At 38.1% G+C, this 14,297-nt stretch overlaps 1 long non-coding RNA gene across 4 annotated transcripts in view; it reads right to left on the bottom strand.

Annotated features, from left to right (window-relative positions):
• Nucleotides 1-1,131: 1,131 nt before the first annotated feature.
• The window catches only part of LOC139038728 (uncharacterized), a 526,586-nt gene continuing 513,420 nt past the window's right edge, over nt 1,132-14,297 (bottom strand). For all 4 annotated transcript variants that reach the window (XR_011491844.1, XR_011491846.1, XR_011491843.1 and 1 more), the window contains one exon: nt 1,132-2,119. This is a non-coding gene — a long non-coding RNA (uncharacterized lncRNA). The remainder of the gene's footprint in view (nt 2,120-14,297) is intronic.

The following is a 14,297-nucleotide window of genomic DNA, read 5'->3' as shown; positions in this document are numbered from 1 at the left end:
GTGGTTTTGCCAAACATTGACATGAATCAGCCATGGGTGTACATGTGTTCCCCATCCTAAAACCCCTCCCATCTCCCTCCCCACCCCATCACTCTGGGTCATCCCAGTGCCCCAGCCCGAGCACCCTGTCTCATGCATCGAACCTGGACTGGCGATTAGTTTCACATATGATAATATACATGTTTCAATGCTATTCTCCCAAATTATCCCACCCTCACCCTCTCCCACAGAGTCTGAAAGACTGTTCTATACATCTGTGTCTCTTTTGCTGTCTCACATATAGGGTTATCATTACCATCTTTGTAAATTCCATATATGTGTGTTAATATACTGTATTGGTGTTTTTCTTTCTGGCTTACTTCACTCTGTATAATAGGCTCCAGTTTCATCCACCTCATTAGAACTGATTCAAATGTATTCCTTTTAATTGCTGAGTAATATTCCATGGTGTATATGTACCACAGCTTCCTCATCCATTCGTCTGCTGATGGGCATCTATGTTGCTTCCATGTCCTGGCTATTATAAACAGTGCTGCGATGAACATTGGGGTGCATGTGTCTCTTACAATTCTGGTTTCCTTGTGTATATGCCCAGGAGTGGGATTGCTGGGTCATATGGCAGTTCTGTTTCCAGTTTTTTAGGACTCTTCACACTGTTCTCCATAGTGACTGTACTAGTTTGCATTCCCACCAACAGTGTAAGAGGGTTCCCTTTTCTCCACACCCTCTCCAGCATTTATTGCTTGTAGACTTTTGGATAGCAGCCATCCTGACTGGCGTGTAATGGTACCTCATTGTGGTTTTGATTTGCATTTCTCTGATAATGAGTGATGCTGAGCATCTTTTCATGTGTTTCTTAGCCATCTGTATGTCTTCTTTGGAGAAGTGTCTGTTTAGTTCTTTGGCCCACTTTTTGATTGGGTTATTTATTTTTCTGGAATTGAGCTGCAGGAGTTGCTTGTATATTTTTGAGATTAATTTTAAGATAATTGAGTTTGGGATTACCATATACAAACTACTATATATAAAATAGATAAGCAACAAGGTCCTACTATATAGCACAGGGAATAATAAGTAAAATCTTATAATAAACTATAATAGAGCAGAATATGAAAAACAATGAAACATGAATATTTTTAAAAGATAATAAAACAAATCTGTGACAGTTTAATGAATGAAGAAAAGTATACTTACATAGTCTCAAATATCTACCCACAAATTGTTTATTAAAGAAAAAAAATTGAAGAAAAACCTGAAAATATCCACCTTAAGAATATGCTGAAAATTAATATCATTATTTTACTGGGACAAATCATACCACATGTCTTCAAATGGAAACAACACAATTTCTCTGATATTCTTTCCAAAATAAGTAACCTGAATTCAGTAAAAAAAGAAATATAAACCAAACTGACGGACAGTATACAAATAATTGACCTGCACTCCTACAAATGTCAATGTCAAGAAAGTCAAATTGAAGGGTATTTAGATTAGGAGAGACTAAAGACACATAGATAAAATGAATTTTACATCCTAGATTTTTGCTTTCTTTAGACTTTATTCAATTTTAGATTTTTTTCAAAAAACTGTAATGGAAATGACTGATACAGTTGATGTAATCTGAATATTGGCTAGAGTTATAAGTATGGAGAAGGAAATGGCAACCCACCCAGTACTCTTGCCTGGAAAATCCCATGGACGGAGAAGCCTGGTAGGCTACAGACCATGGGGTCGCAAAGAGTCAGATACTACTGAGCGACTTCACTTTCACTTTCATAGATAAGTTAACACTAGTGTATTAACGTCACATTTCCTATTTTGAAGTATCACCACTGTTATGGAAGGGAATATTCATGTTCTTTGGAATTACATGCTTAAATACTTAGAGCTAAAGGAGTACAGTGTCTGTAATTCTTACAAGACTCAGGAAACCAAAATTTCAATATACACTTTGGAAGGTGGCCTCAAGGATGGGTCTTGTGATCCTTGCCTCTTGATATTTAGTAGACTGGATCTTGTGACTTGCTTCTGAGGACTGGAAGAAGGCAGAGCTCTGGCATATGTTCTTCTCTCTTCTTTTTTTCCAGTAGTTGATCCTCCAGCCCCTCCAGACTGCAGCCTAGGCACATATAATAAGAGCAAACTCCAGAAACATGAGCACAAAATTTAATAAAAATCTAGCAGACTACATAACCAAATTTTCAATGAGAAATTCATGATTGAAAAAATCACTTTTAATAGTAAGTGAAGTGAATGTTACTCAGTTGTGTCCAACTATTTGTGACTCCATAGACTATACAGCCCATGGAATTCTTCAGGCATAATACTGGAGTGGGTAGCTGTTCCCTTCTCCAGGTGATCTTCCCAGCCCAGAGATCGAACCCAGGTCTCCCGCATTGCAGGAGCTGAGCACCTGCTGAACTGCTAGGGAGGCCCAGGAATCCTGGAGTGGGAAGTCTATCCCTGCGCCGGTGGATCTTCCTGCCCCCGGAATTGAACTGGGGTCTCCTGCATTGCAGATTCTTTATGACTGGGAATCCCATTAACAGTAAACAGTTTTTAATAGTTAACTTGGAGTCAAAATCAAGAAAAAAAAATCAAGTATTCAATTAGGGAATCTAGAGAACAACATAAAGTGCATAAACTTAAATTGTAAAGAAATATTAAAACAGCAGATATATATATAATTAATATATTAATAAAATATAAAATAGGTTGTTCCTTCAAAAGCATCATAAAATCATATCTTAAAATCAAGGGAAAAATCACAATTATAAGTTAATAAATTGAAATAACCATAGATTTGCAGATTACTATAAATAAATTAATAAATGTCAATAAAACTGTTTTATTTTTAAAACTTTCATTGTATTATAAGGTCTGAGAAGTCAGGAGTTGTCATCACTTTACTCATCATTATGTAATGAATGCCTAATACAAAATAGATAGTCAATACTTACCTATTGAACATTAACACATACCGGTGAATAAATGAGTAAGTCCCTCATGTTAATAAACTAAAGAAGGAAACACATAACCATATTCTTATAGAAATAAAAATGAAAACAATGTGTGTGTGTGTATACGCACATATATATTCCTTAAACCTCTAGTTAGTAAAAATCAAAACATATTCTGAGATTAGTTGTTTTCAACTTTGCAGGAAAATGGTAATCTCATACATAGCTGCTAGGAGTTTAAACTGGTAGAGTCACACTGGCAGGAGATATGGAAATATTAACTTTCAATGTTCACCTATTCCTTCACAGGAAAAATCAGATTTCCATGTATCTTCTCTAGAAAGTATTTGAATATGGGCACAATAAGCATTTATAAGAATATTCCTGCAACATGGTCAATAACCAAAGAAAGAGGATAAATTACTAAAACCAACCAACATGTCCATTCATGTGGACCTGACTAAATAAATCACATGATATCTATCATATGGCTGCTATTTGTGCAGCCTTTCAAAAGAATGAAGTAAGGACTCAACATTCTGACAGGAAGGTCTACAAGATATATTAACCAAAGGGAAAATACGTTGCCTAACAATGTACACATAGGTATTTACATAAACAATTATAAAATGATGTATTTCTTTATATGTATGTTTTAAAATACAGACCACTGAAATACACTACCTATAGACTGCTGTCATACTACTTCCATAAACATATTTAAAATAAGATGTATGTCTGATATGTTTTAGGTGAAACTTCTAAGGAAACAGATTTGATTAATAAAGCACTTCCATCCAGACTTTACTTTTTAACTCTAAAAGTTGATAGAGCCTATATTGCTCACTTTTTTTCATATTGAATTTTGACTTTAAAATTACTCTTTTGTTTACATAGCTTAGATATGAGTTCTATGAGTAGCATTTTGGGGGCTGTCAAATATGGAGAGGGAAAGTCTCAGTGGGTGGGCAAAATTTTCTGCTTTCCAAGTTGCAAAAACCACTTTGCAATAATTATCTTGTCTGATTGTAGACACAATTATTTCCCATAAAATGATTTTAATACAGTTTCTTAAACAATGGTAACTGAGAAGTCTTTCCATGGATATGAAAAGTGAGTTGATTTACTTGAAGCTGTTATTCAGTATTACAGGAATTTTTCTTCTCTATTAGGTGATATTCAATTAAAGCTATATATAAACTCTTTTAACTGGCTTCACGATTATAGTCCATTTTGCACTGCTCACTGTATGTGTATATTTTGAAAACTACGTGTGTGAAATGCTGTACTTACTGAGCACAGAGTGCCCTGCTGCTGGAACATTGACTTAGGCTGTCAGAGATGTAAAAGTAAAGAACTAGGTAAACCTAAATAGAGACTGTTGAATGCTTCAATTCACCTGCAGCTAACCCACCAAGTGGGACGCTCTATTTGTTGAGAAATGCTGTGCCAAGGATATCACATTTAATGGCTTTGGCAAGAAAAATGATTTTCATCAGCTGTAACAAACAAGTTCCCCATCTCCAACCCTACCATCTGTCCTCCTGGTTCCCAACCAGAACTCTATATACAGGCTCAATTGAACAGGTTTCAGACTGCCTAAGGTCACTGCACAATCAACCTTAACAGATGGCATCACAGCGAACATCTAAACTGTAGCAGTGGCCAAATGCAGAGGATAATCCTCATTGCTGAGGAAGAATGCCCTCTGTGCGTGCTGCCCTGATGTTCTGATTCTACTAAACATTTCATGTGAAAATAAGGCTTCATAGTCTTTATATTAACAGCTTAAATGGCTAAGTCTTTGCACTAATTTGCCAGTGGATTTCTATCTTAAAACTTGTTTTTGCTCTTTTCATTGTCTTGGTATAATTAGGATAAAGAAAATACTATAAGTTAATATCCACTATTAGTCACTTTCAGAATATATATATATATATATATATGTATGTATGTATGTATTTAAGAGGTGAAATAGGCTAGGCATGTTTTTTTAAGACATCACTGTACACTGAAAAGAGATACAATTGGAAGTTAAACTAGTATACAGCTTCAGATAATCATAAGTAATTAATGATGAACATAACATCTTTTAAACTTTAAAGTTAGTCCTACTTAAGTAAGAGCCATGCTTATCTCCAGCTGATTGATATTCTCACTTGATTTCTCAACATCAAATTCAACAGTAAAGGGCATAGTTCTTGCTTGAAAGTAGCTAATTTCTAATTTTCATATTTACTATGAGTAGTTTCATTCCATCATCACCTAGCTTTACTATTTGGAGACAAAGAATGCTGGAATTTAAAGTTCACCCATTTTCTATCTCCTCCAATATTAATACCCCTAGCCATTTACCCCATCATGTTCTAATAATTCTGAAAGCCAAACTTATATCTTTTAAGTGGGAACTGGAGATTTCATTCTGAAGAAGATAGTGAAGTCTTAGAACTCCCAGTGAAAAGGGTCAGAGATAAAAGCTTCCATTCACAAGCCCTGAGGAATGGAAGGTGGACTTGAGAAAACTATTTAAAATTAGAATAAAAAGAAAATTAAAGAAATTATGGCATCAGCCCCCAAATATAAAAAGCTAAATAAAAGGAAATATAAAAACAAAGGAGAGGCAATTATTAGTAAAAGTGTTTAAGTAAATTTCATAGAATTTAAGGATATGAATTTTCAGACTAAAGGGGTTTGTAAAGTATCCCTGAAGTCCTACACTATGACATCTTATCATGACATTTCAGGTAATAGGGACATGGAGAAGATCATAATAACTGCCAGAGAGAACAAAATAGACTACACAGAAAGATTAAAATTCATAATAGCAACATTGAAAGGTGGAAGACAATATATCAACGCCTTCTCATTTTGAGAGGAAAATTTACTTAGAAATCCAAAAACAGGCAAATAATTAGGTGTATGAGTTTAGTAAAGGTGATTTTTGATATGGAATTATGACACATTTACCTCCAGAAATTCTGTATTATCTTCTCCACAAAACAGGTATTAATGTAAACCAAGAAAGAGAAGGACTTAGTGTTAAATAACTAGCCCAAATCACAGTATTAGAAGGAGGAAACGACTCCGATGCTGGGAAAGACTGAAGGCAGGAGAAGAAGAGGGCAACAGAAGATGAGATGGTTGGACAGCATCACCGACTCAATGGACATGAGCTTGAGCAAGCTCTGGAAGGTGGTGAAGGACAGGAAAGCCTGGCATGCTGTAGTCCGTGGGGTTGCAAAGAGTTGGATATGACTTAGTGACAGAACTGAACTGAAAAAGTTCTTCAAGAAAATTAAAACCAAAAAAAAAAAAACTTGCTGAGTCCTTGATGTGTTTATGTGTAAGATAATATTTAGAGATCTTACAATTATCTTCTAAATTTCAGGAAAAGATTACATAGAAAAGTAAGCAAAGAGAGAGGAAAAAGACTTTAACCTTTGGAAGCAAAGGAAAGGGAAACAGCATATTAGTGTCTTAAGGTAGTCAGTTGTAGTCAATGTAAGGAAAACACTATATATTTGTTTAAAAAATTGTGATACAATTAACTGGATAAAAGATAGGGAGGTTAAGAAGGAACTCTGGATAGTGGTTAAGCTAGTTAAATTCTTCTTACCATGTGTGCTAAGTTACTTCAGTCGTGTCCAACTCTTTGTGACCCTAGGGACTGTAGCCCTCCAGGTTTCTCTGTCCATAGGATTCTCCAGGCTAGAATACTGCAGTGGGTTGCCATGCCTTCCTCCAGGAGATTTTCCTGACCCAGGGATAAAACCCAGGTATCTTACATCTCCTGTATTGGCAGTCAGGTTCTTTTCCACTAGCGCCACCTGGGAAAACCTCAGTATTACTATGTGTGTGCTAGTCGCTCAGTCCTGTCCGACTCTGCGACCCCATGGACCGCAGCCCAGTAGGCTCCTCCATCCAAGGAATTCTCCAGACAAGAATACTGGAGTGGGTTGCCATTTCCTTCTCCAGAGTATTACAGGAGATACAGAATGAATGAAGGATGAGGGAAAATCTACTAAAATAGATTCAAAGAAGTAAAATATCTGAACTTCAGATCTCACTATGTTATAAAATGAGGAAAAACTCCAAGTCCAATTATCTTCTCTTGTGCTAAAATAAAAGGAGAGTCAATAGGAATGTAGGGAGAGGGGGTGAGAACTCAAGAAAACATAAAGAAGAATTGTAAAAATATAAGTGGTCCTGTGTCAGCAGGTTAGGCTCAGCAAGCTATGGTCAGTTATTAGAATGGAAGTGAAATGAGCTATAATAATGACTTTCAAGAGGTAATAAAAATTGTTCTTTTGGGAAAACTCTAGTTAGTATCTTCATCGTTGCACTTCTGCCTATTATTTTCAGGAAGGATAGACAATCCAAAAAAACACCCTATATATATTAATATATATGTAATAAAATATATAAATATGTATAAGTACATAATATATACATAGTATATAAAATGAGTAAAAGATAACTTGTCTTGGCCAAAGTGGGAATGGAAACCTCAGTTACTCTCTCATACCAACTTCACCCCACCCACATACATAACAAGGCAGTTGTTCTTACTCTAATCTAGAATCACATTTCTCTCAGAACTCTGAGAACTCAACTGTAAAACCAACAGTCTAATGCAGCTCTGATTTTCTACTGAAATACCTGAGCATGGAAAGGATGTATGATTTGTCCAGGTTTATTCAGTGGAATATAAGCAAGTATTCTACAACCCAGGTCTGTGTTATTTCCCAGAATGCTTCTCTTTTTCCTCTTCTACATTCAAACTGTTTTAATTCAGGGGCTCTCAGTCAGGTGCTTAATTTAACACTGTACTGTATTGTGCAGTCACTAAGTTGTGTCTGTTCTTTGAGACCCCATGGATGCAGGAAGCCAGGCTTCCTTGTCCTTCAGTGTCTCCTGGAGTTTGTTCAAACTCATGTCCATTAAGTTAGTGATGCCATTCAACCATCTCATCCTTTGTTGCTCCCTTCTCCACCTCCCTTCAATCTTTCCCAGCATCAAGGTAGTTTTCAATGGGTTGGCTCTTCACATCACATGGCCAAAGTATTGGAGCTTCAGCTTCAGCATCAGTCCTTCCAATGAATATTCAGGATTGATTTCCTGTAGGATTGACTGGTTTGAGCTCCTTGTTGTCTAACGGACTCTCAAGAATCTTCTCCAGCACCACAGTTCGAAGGTATCAATTCTTCAGACCTCAGGCTTCTTTACGGTCCAACTAGCATATGACTACTGGAAAAACCATAGCTTTGAATGTACAGACCTTTATCAGCAAAGTGATGGCTCTGCCTTTTAATATGCTGTCTAGGTTTGTCATAGTTTTCTTTCCATTTAACTTATTCAGTTCATTCAGTTCAGTCACTCAGTCATGTAAGACTCTTTGGACCCCATGGCCTACAGCATGTCAGGCTTCCCTGTTCATCATTAACTCCTGGAGTTTATTCAAACTCATGTCCATTGAGTCAGTGATGCCATCCAACCATCTCATCTTCTGTTGTCCCCTTCTCCTCCTGCCTTTAATCTTTCAGATTGAAGCATCAGGGCCTTTTCTGATGAGTCAGTTCTTCACATCAGGTGGGCAAAGTATTGGAGTTTCAGTTTCAGCATCAGCACTTGCAATGAATATTCATGACTGATTTCCTTTAAGATGGACTGGTTGGATCTCCTTGCTGTCCAAGGGACTCTCAAGAGTCTTCTCCAACACCACAGTTCAAAAGCATCAGTTGTTCAGTGCTCAGCTTTCCTTATAGTCCAACTCTTACATCCATACATGACTACTGGAAAAGCCATAGCTTTGACTAGATGAACTTTTGTTGGCAAAGTAATCTCCCTGCTCTTTACTATGCTGTCTAGGTTGGTCATAACTCTTCTTCCAAAGAGTAAGCATCTTTACTATTCACTACTTCCAATGTTTCCCCCTCTATTTTCCATGAAGTGATGGGACCAGATGCCATGGTCTTAGTTTTCTGAATATTGAGTTTGAGTCAACTTTTTCACTCTCCTCTTTCACTTTCATCAAGAGGCTCTTTAGTTCTTCTTAGCTTTCTGCCGTAAGTGTGGTGTCATCTGCATATCTGAGGTTATTGATACTTCTCCCAGCAATCTTGATTCCAGCTTGTGCTTCATCCAGCCTGGCATTTCTCATGATGTACTCTGCATATAAGTTAAATAAGCAGGGTGACAACATACAGCCTTGATGTACTCCTTTCCTGATTTGGAACCAGTCTGTTGTTCCATGTCCTGTTCTAACTGTTGCTTGTTGACCTGCATACAGATTTCTCAGGAGGCAGGTTAGGTGGTCTGGTGTTCTCATCTCTTGAAGAATTTTCCAAAGTTTGTTGTGATCTACACAGTCAAAGACTTTGGCATAATCAATAAGGCAGAATTAGATGTGTTTTGGAACTCTCTTTGCTTTTTCTATGACCCAACAGATGTTGGCAATTTGATCACTGGTCCCTCTGACTTTTCTAAATCCAGGTTGAACATCTAGAAGTGCACTATTCATGTACTGTTGAAGCCTGGCTTGGAGAATTTTCAGCATTATTTTGCCAGCGTGTGGGATGAGTGCAATTGTGCAGTAGTTTGAACTTTCTTTGGCATTGCCCTTCTTTGGGATTGGAATGAAAAACTGACCTTTCCCAGTCCTGTAACCACTGCTGCATTTTCAAAATTTGCTGGCATATATATTGAGTGCAGCACTTTAACACCATCATCTGTAAGGATTTGAAATAGTTCAACTGGAATTCCATCACCTCCACTAGCTTTGTTCATAGTGATGCTTCCAAAGGCTCACTTGACTTTGCATTCCAGGATGTCTGGCTCTAGGTGAGTGATCACACCATCGTGGTTATCTGGGTCATGAAGACCTTTTGCATAGTTCGTCTGTGTATTCTTGCCATCTCTTCTTAATATCTTCTGCTTCTCATAGGTCCATACCATTTCTGTCCTTTATTGTGCCCATTTTTGCATGAAATATTCCTTAGGTTTCTAATTTTCTTGAAGAGATCTCTAGTCTTTTCCATTCTATTGTTTTCCTCTATTTCTTTGCACTGATCACTGAGGAAAGCTTTCTTATCTCTCCTTGCTATTCTTTGGAACTCTGCATTCAAATGGGAATATCTTTCCTTTTCTCCTTTATGTTTTGCTTCTCTTCTTTTCACAGCTATTTGTAAGGCCTCCTCAGATAGCCATTTTACTTTTTTGCATTTCTTTTCTTGGGGATGGTCTTCATCCCTGTCTCTGGTACAATGTCACAAACCTCTGTCCATAGTTCTTCAGGCACCCTGTCTATCAGTTCTGACTCCTTGAATCTATTTGTCACTTCCACTGTATAATAATGAGATTTTATTTATATCATGCCTGAATGGTCTAGTGGTTTTCCCTACTTTCTTCATTTTAAGTCTGAATTTGGCAATAAGGAGTTCATGATCTGAATCACAGTCAGCTCCTGGTCTTGTTTTTGCTGACTGAATAGAGCTTCTCCATCTTTGGCTGGCTATCTTACTCACATAAAATTAATTTCACACCTCTCAACCAAACTCATTTCCTTAAAATACTATTTCTAACATGACATTTACCACATTATTTTTATGTTTGCTAAATTTATTAAGTCAATAAGCAGGTTACTCTAATGTTCATACAAGTGGCTGCATAGTGCTCAGTTCAGTTCAGTTGCTCAGTCGTGTCCAACTCTTTGAGACCCCATGAATCGCAGAACGCCAGGCCTCCCTGTCCATCACCAGCTCCCAGAGTTTACTCAAACTCATGTCCATCGAGTTGGTGATGGCATCCAGCCACCTCATCCTCTGTCATCCCCCTCTCCTCCTGCCCCCAATCCCTCCCAGCATCAGGGTCTTTTCCAATGAGTCAACTCTTTGCATCAGGTGGCCAAAGTATTGGAGTTTCAGCTTCACCATCAGTCCTATCAGTGAACACCCAGGACTGATCTCCTTTAGGATGGACTGGTTGGATCTCCTTGCAGTCCAAGGGACTCTCATGAATTTTCTCCAACACCATAGTTTAAAAGCATCAATATATCGGTGCTCAGCTTTCTTCACAGTTCAAGTCTCACATCCATACATGACCACTGGAAAAACCATAGCCTTGACTAGACAAACCTTTGTTGGCAAAGTAATTATCTCTGCTTTTTAATATGCTATCTAGGTTGGGAATAACTTTCTTTCCAAGGAGGAAGCATCTTCTAATTTCATAGCTGCAATAACCATTTGTAGTGATTTTGAAGCCCCCCAAAATAAAGTCTGACACTGTTTTCACTGTTTTCCATCTATTTCCCATGAAGTGATGAGACCAGATGCCATGATCTTAGTTTTCTGAATGTTGAGCTTTAAGCCAACTTTTTCACTCTCCTCTTTCATTTTCATCAAGAGGCTTTTTAGTTCCTCTTCACTTTCTGCCATAAGGTTGGTGTCGTCTGCATATCTGAGGTTATTGATATTTCTCCTGACAATCTTGATTCCAGCTTCTGCTTCTTCCAGCCCAGTGTTACTCATGATGTACTCTGCATATAAGTTAAATAAGCATGGTGACAATGTACAGCCTTGATGTACTCCTTTTCCTATTTGGAACCAGTCTGTTTTTCCATATCCATTTCTAACTGTTGCTTCCTGACCTGCATATAGGTTTCTCAAGAGGCAGGTCAGGTGGTCTGGTATGCCCACCTCTTGAAGAATTTCCACAATTTATTGTGATCCACACAGTCGAAAGCTCTGGCATAGTCAATAAAGCAGAAATATCTGTTTTTCTGGGACTCTCTTGCTTTTTGTATGATCCAGCAGATGTTGGCAATTTGATCTCTGGTTCCTCTGCCTTTTCTAAAACCAGCTTGAACATCTGGAATTTCATGGTACACGTATTGCTGAGCCTGGCTTGGAGAATTTTGAGGTTTACTTTACTAGAGTGTGAGATGAGTGCAATTGTGTAGTAATTGACCATTCTTTGGGATTGTCTTTCTTAGGGATTGGAATGAAAACTGACCTTTTCCAGTCCTGTGGCCACTGCTGAGTTTTCCAAATTTGCTGGCATATTGAGTGCAGCACTTTCACAGCATCATCTTTCAGGATTTGAAATAGCTCACTTGGAATTCCATCACCTCCACTAGCTTTTTTCATAGTGATGCTTTTTTTTTTTTTCATTTATTTTTATTAGTTGGAGGCTAATTACTTTACATTATTGTAGTGGTTTTTGCCATACATTGACATGAATCAGCCATGGATTTACATGTGTACCCCATCCCGATCCCCCCTCCCACCTCCCTCCCCATCCCATCCCTCTGGGTCTTCCCAGTGCACCACTGAGCACTTGTCTCATGCATTCAGTCTGGGCTGGTGATCTGTTTCACCCTTGATAGTATACTTGTTTCAATGCTATTCTCTCAGAACATCCCACCTTCGTCTTCTCCCACAGAGTCCAAAAGTCTGTTCAGTACATCTGTGTCTCTTTTTCTGTTTTGCATATTGGGTTATTGTTACCATCTTTTAAAATTCCATATATATGCATTAGTATACTGTATTGGTCTTTATCTTTCTGGCTTACTTCACTCTGTATAATGGGCTCCAGTTTCATCTATCTCATTAGAACAGATTCAAATGAATTCTTTTTAATGGCTGAGTAATATTCCATGGTGTATATGTATCATAGCTTCCTTATCCATTCATCTGCTGATGGGCATCTAGGTTGCTTCCATGTCCTGGCTATTATAAACAGTGCTGCGATGAACATTGGGGTGCACATGTCTATTTCCAATCTAGTCCTCGGTGTGTATGCCCACGAGTGGTATTACTGGGTCATATGGCAGTTCTATTTCCAGGTTTTTAAGGAATCTCCACACTGTTCTCCATAGCGGCTGTACTAGTTTGCATTCCCACCAACAGTATAAGAGGGTTCCCTTTTCTCCACACCCTCTCCAGCATTTATTGCTTGTAGATTTTCGGATAGCAGCCATCCTGACTGGTGTGTAATGGTACCTCATTGTGGTTTTGATTTGCATTTCTCTGATAATGAGTGATGTTGAGCATCTTTTCATGTGTTGTAGTGATGCTTTCTAAGGCCCACTTGACTTCCCATTCCAGGATGTCTGGCTCTAGGTGAGTGATCACACCATTGTGATTATCTGGGTCGTGAACATCTTTTTTGTACAGTTCTTCTGTGTACTCTTGACACCTCTTCTTAATAACTTCTTCTTCTTTTAGGTCTATACCATTTCTGCCCTTTATCGAACCCATCTTTGCATGAAGTGTTCCCTTGGTATCTCTAATTTTCTTGAAGAGATCTCTAGTCTTTCCGATTCTGTTTTTTTCCTCTATTTCTATGCATTAATCACCAAGGAAGGCTTTCTTACCTCTCCTGGCTATTCTTTGGAACTCTGCATTCAAATGGGAATATATTTCCTTTTCTCCTTTGCTTTTCACTTCTCCCCTCACAGTATTTGTCCTCAGACAACCATTTTGCCTTTTTGCATTTCTTTTCCATGGGGATGATCTTGATCCCTGTCTCTTGTACAATTTCATGAACCTCTGTCCATAGTTCCTCAGGCACTCTGTCTATCAGATCTAGTCCCTTAAATCTATTTCTCACTTCCACTGTATAGTCATAAGGGATTTGATTTAGGTCATACCTGAATGGTCTAGTGGTTTTCCCTACTCTCTTCAATTTAAGTGTGAATTTGGCAATAAGGAGTTCATGATCTGAGCCACAGTCAGCTCCCAGTCTTGTTTTTGCTGACTGTATAGAGATTTGGCTGCAAAGAATATAATCAATCTGAGATCAGTGTTGACCATCTGGTGATGTCCATGTGTAGAGTCTTCTCTTGTTTTGTTGGAAGAGGGTGTTTGCTATGACCAGTGTGTTCTCTTGGCAGAACTCTATTAGCCTTTGCCTTGCTTCATTCTGTACTCTAAGGCCAAATTTGCCTGTTACTCCAGGTGTTTCTTGACTTCCTTCTTTTGCATTCCAGTCCCCTATAATGAAAAGGACTTCATTTTTGGGTGTTAGTTCTAAAAGGTCTTGTGGTCTTCATAGAACCGTTGAACTTCAGCTTCTTCAGCATTACTGGTTGGGGCATAGGCTTGGATTATGTGATATTGAATGGTTTGCCTTGGAAATGAACAGAGATCATTCTGTCATTTTTCTTTTGTTGACTATGATGGCTACTCCATTTCTTCTAAGGGATTCCTGCCCACAGTAGTAGATATAATGGCCATCTGAGTTAAATTCACCCAATCCAGTCCATTTTAGTTCACTGATTCCTAGAATGTCGACATTCACTCTTGCCATCTCCTATTTGACCACTTCCAATTTGCCTCG

Source organism: Odocoileus virginianus, chromosome 16 (assembly GCF_023699985.2).
Source record: "Odocoileus virginianus isolate 20LAN1187 ecotype Illinois chromosome 16, Ovbor_1.2, whole genome shotgun sequence".
NCBI lineage: Eukaryota > Metazoa > Chordata > Mammalia > Artiodactyla > Cervidae > Odocoileus > Odocoileus virginianus.
The sequence above is the reverse complement of the archived record's forward strand: the minus strand, read 5'-3'. Positions and strand labels throughout refer to the sequence as shown.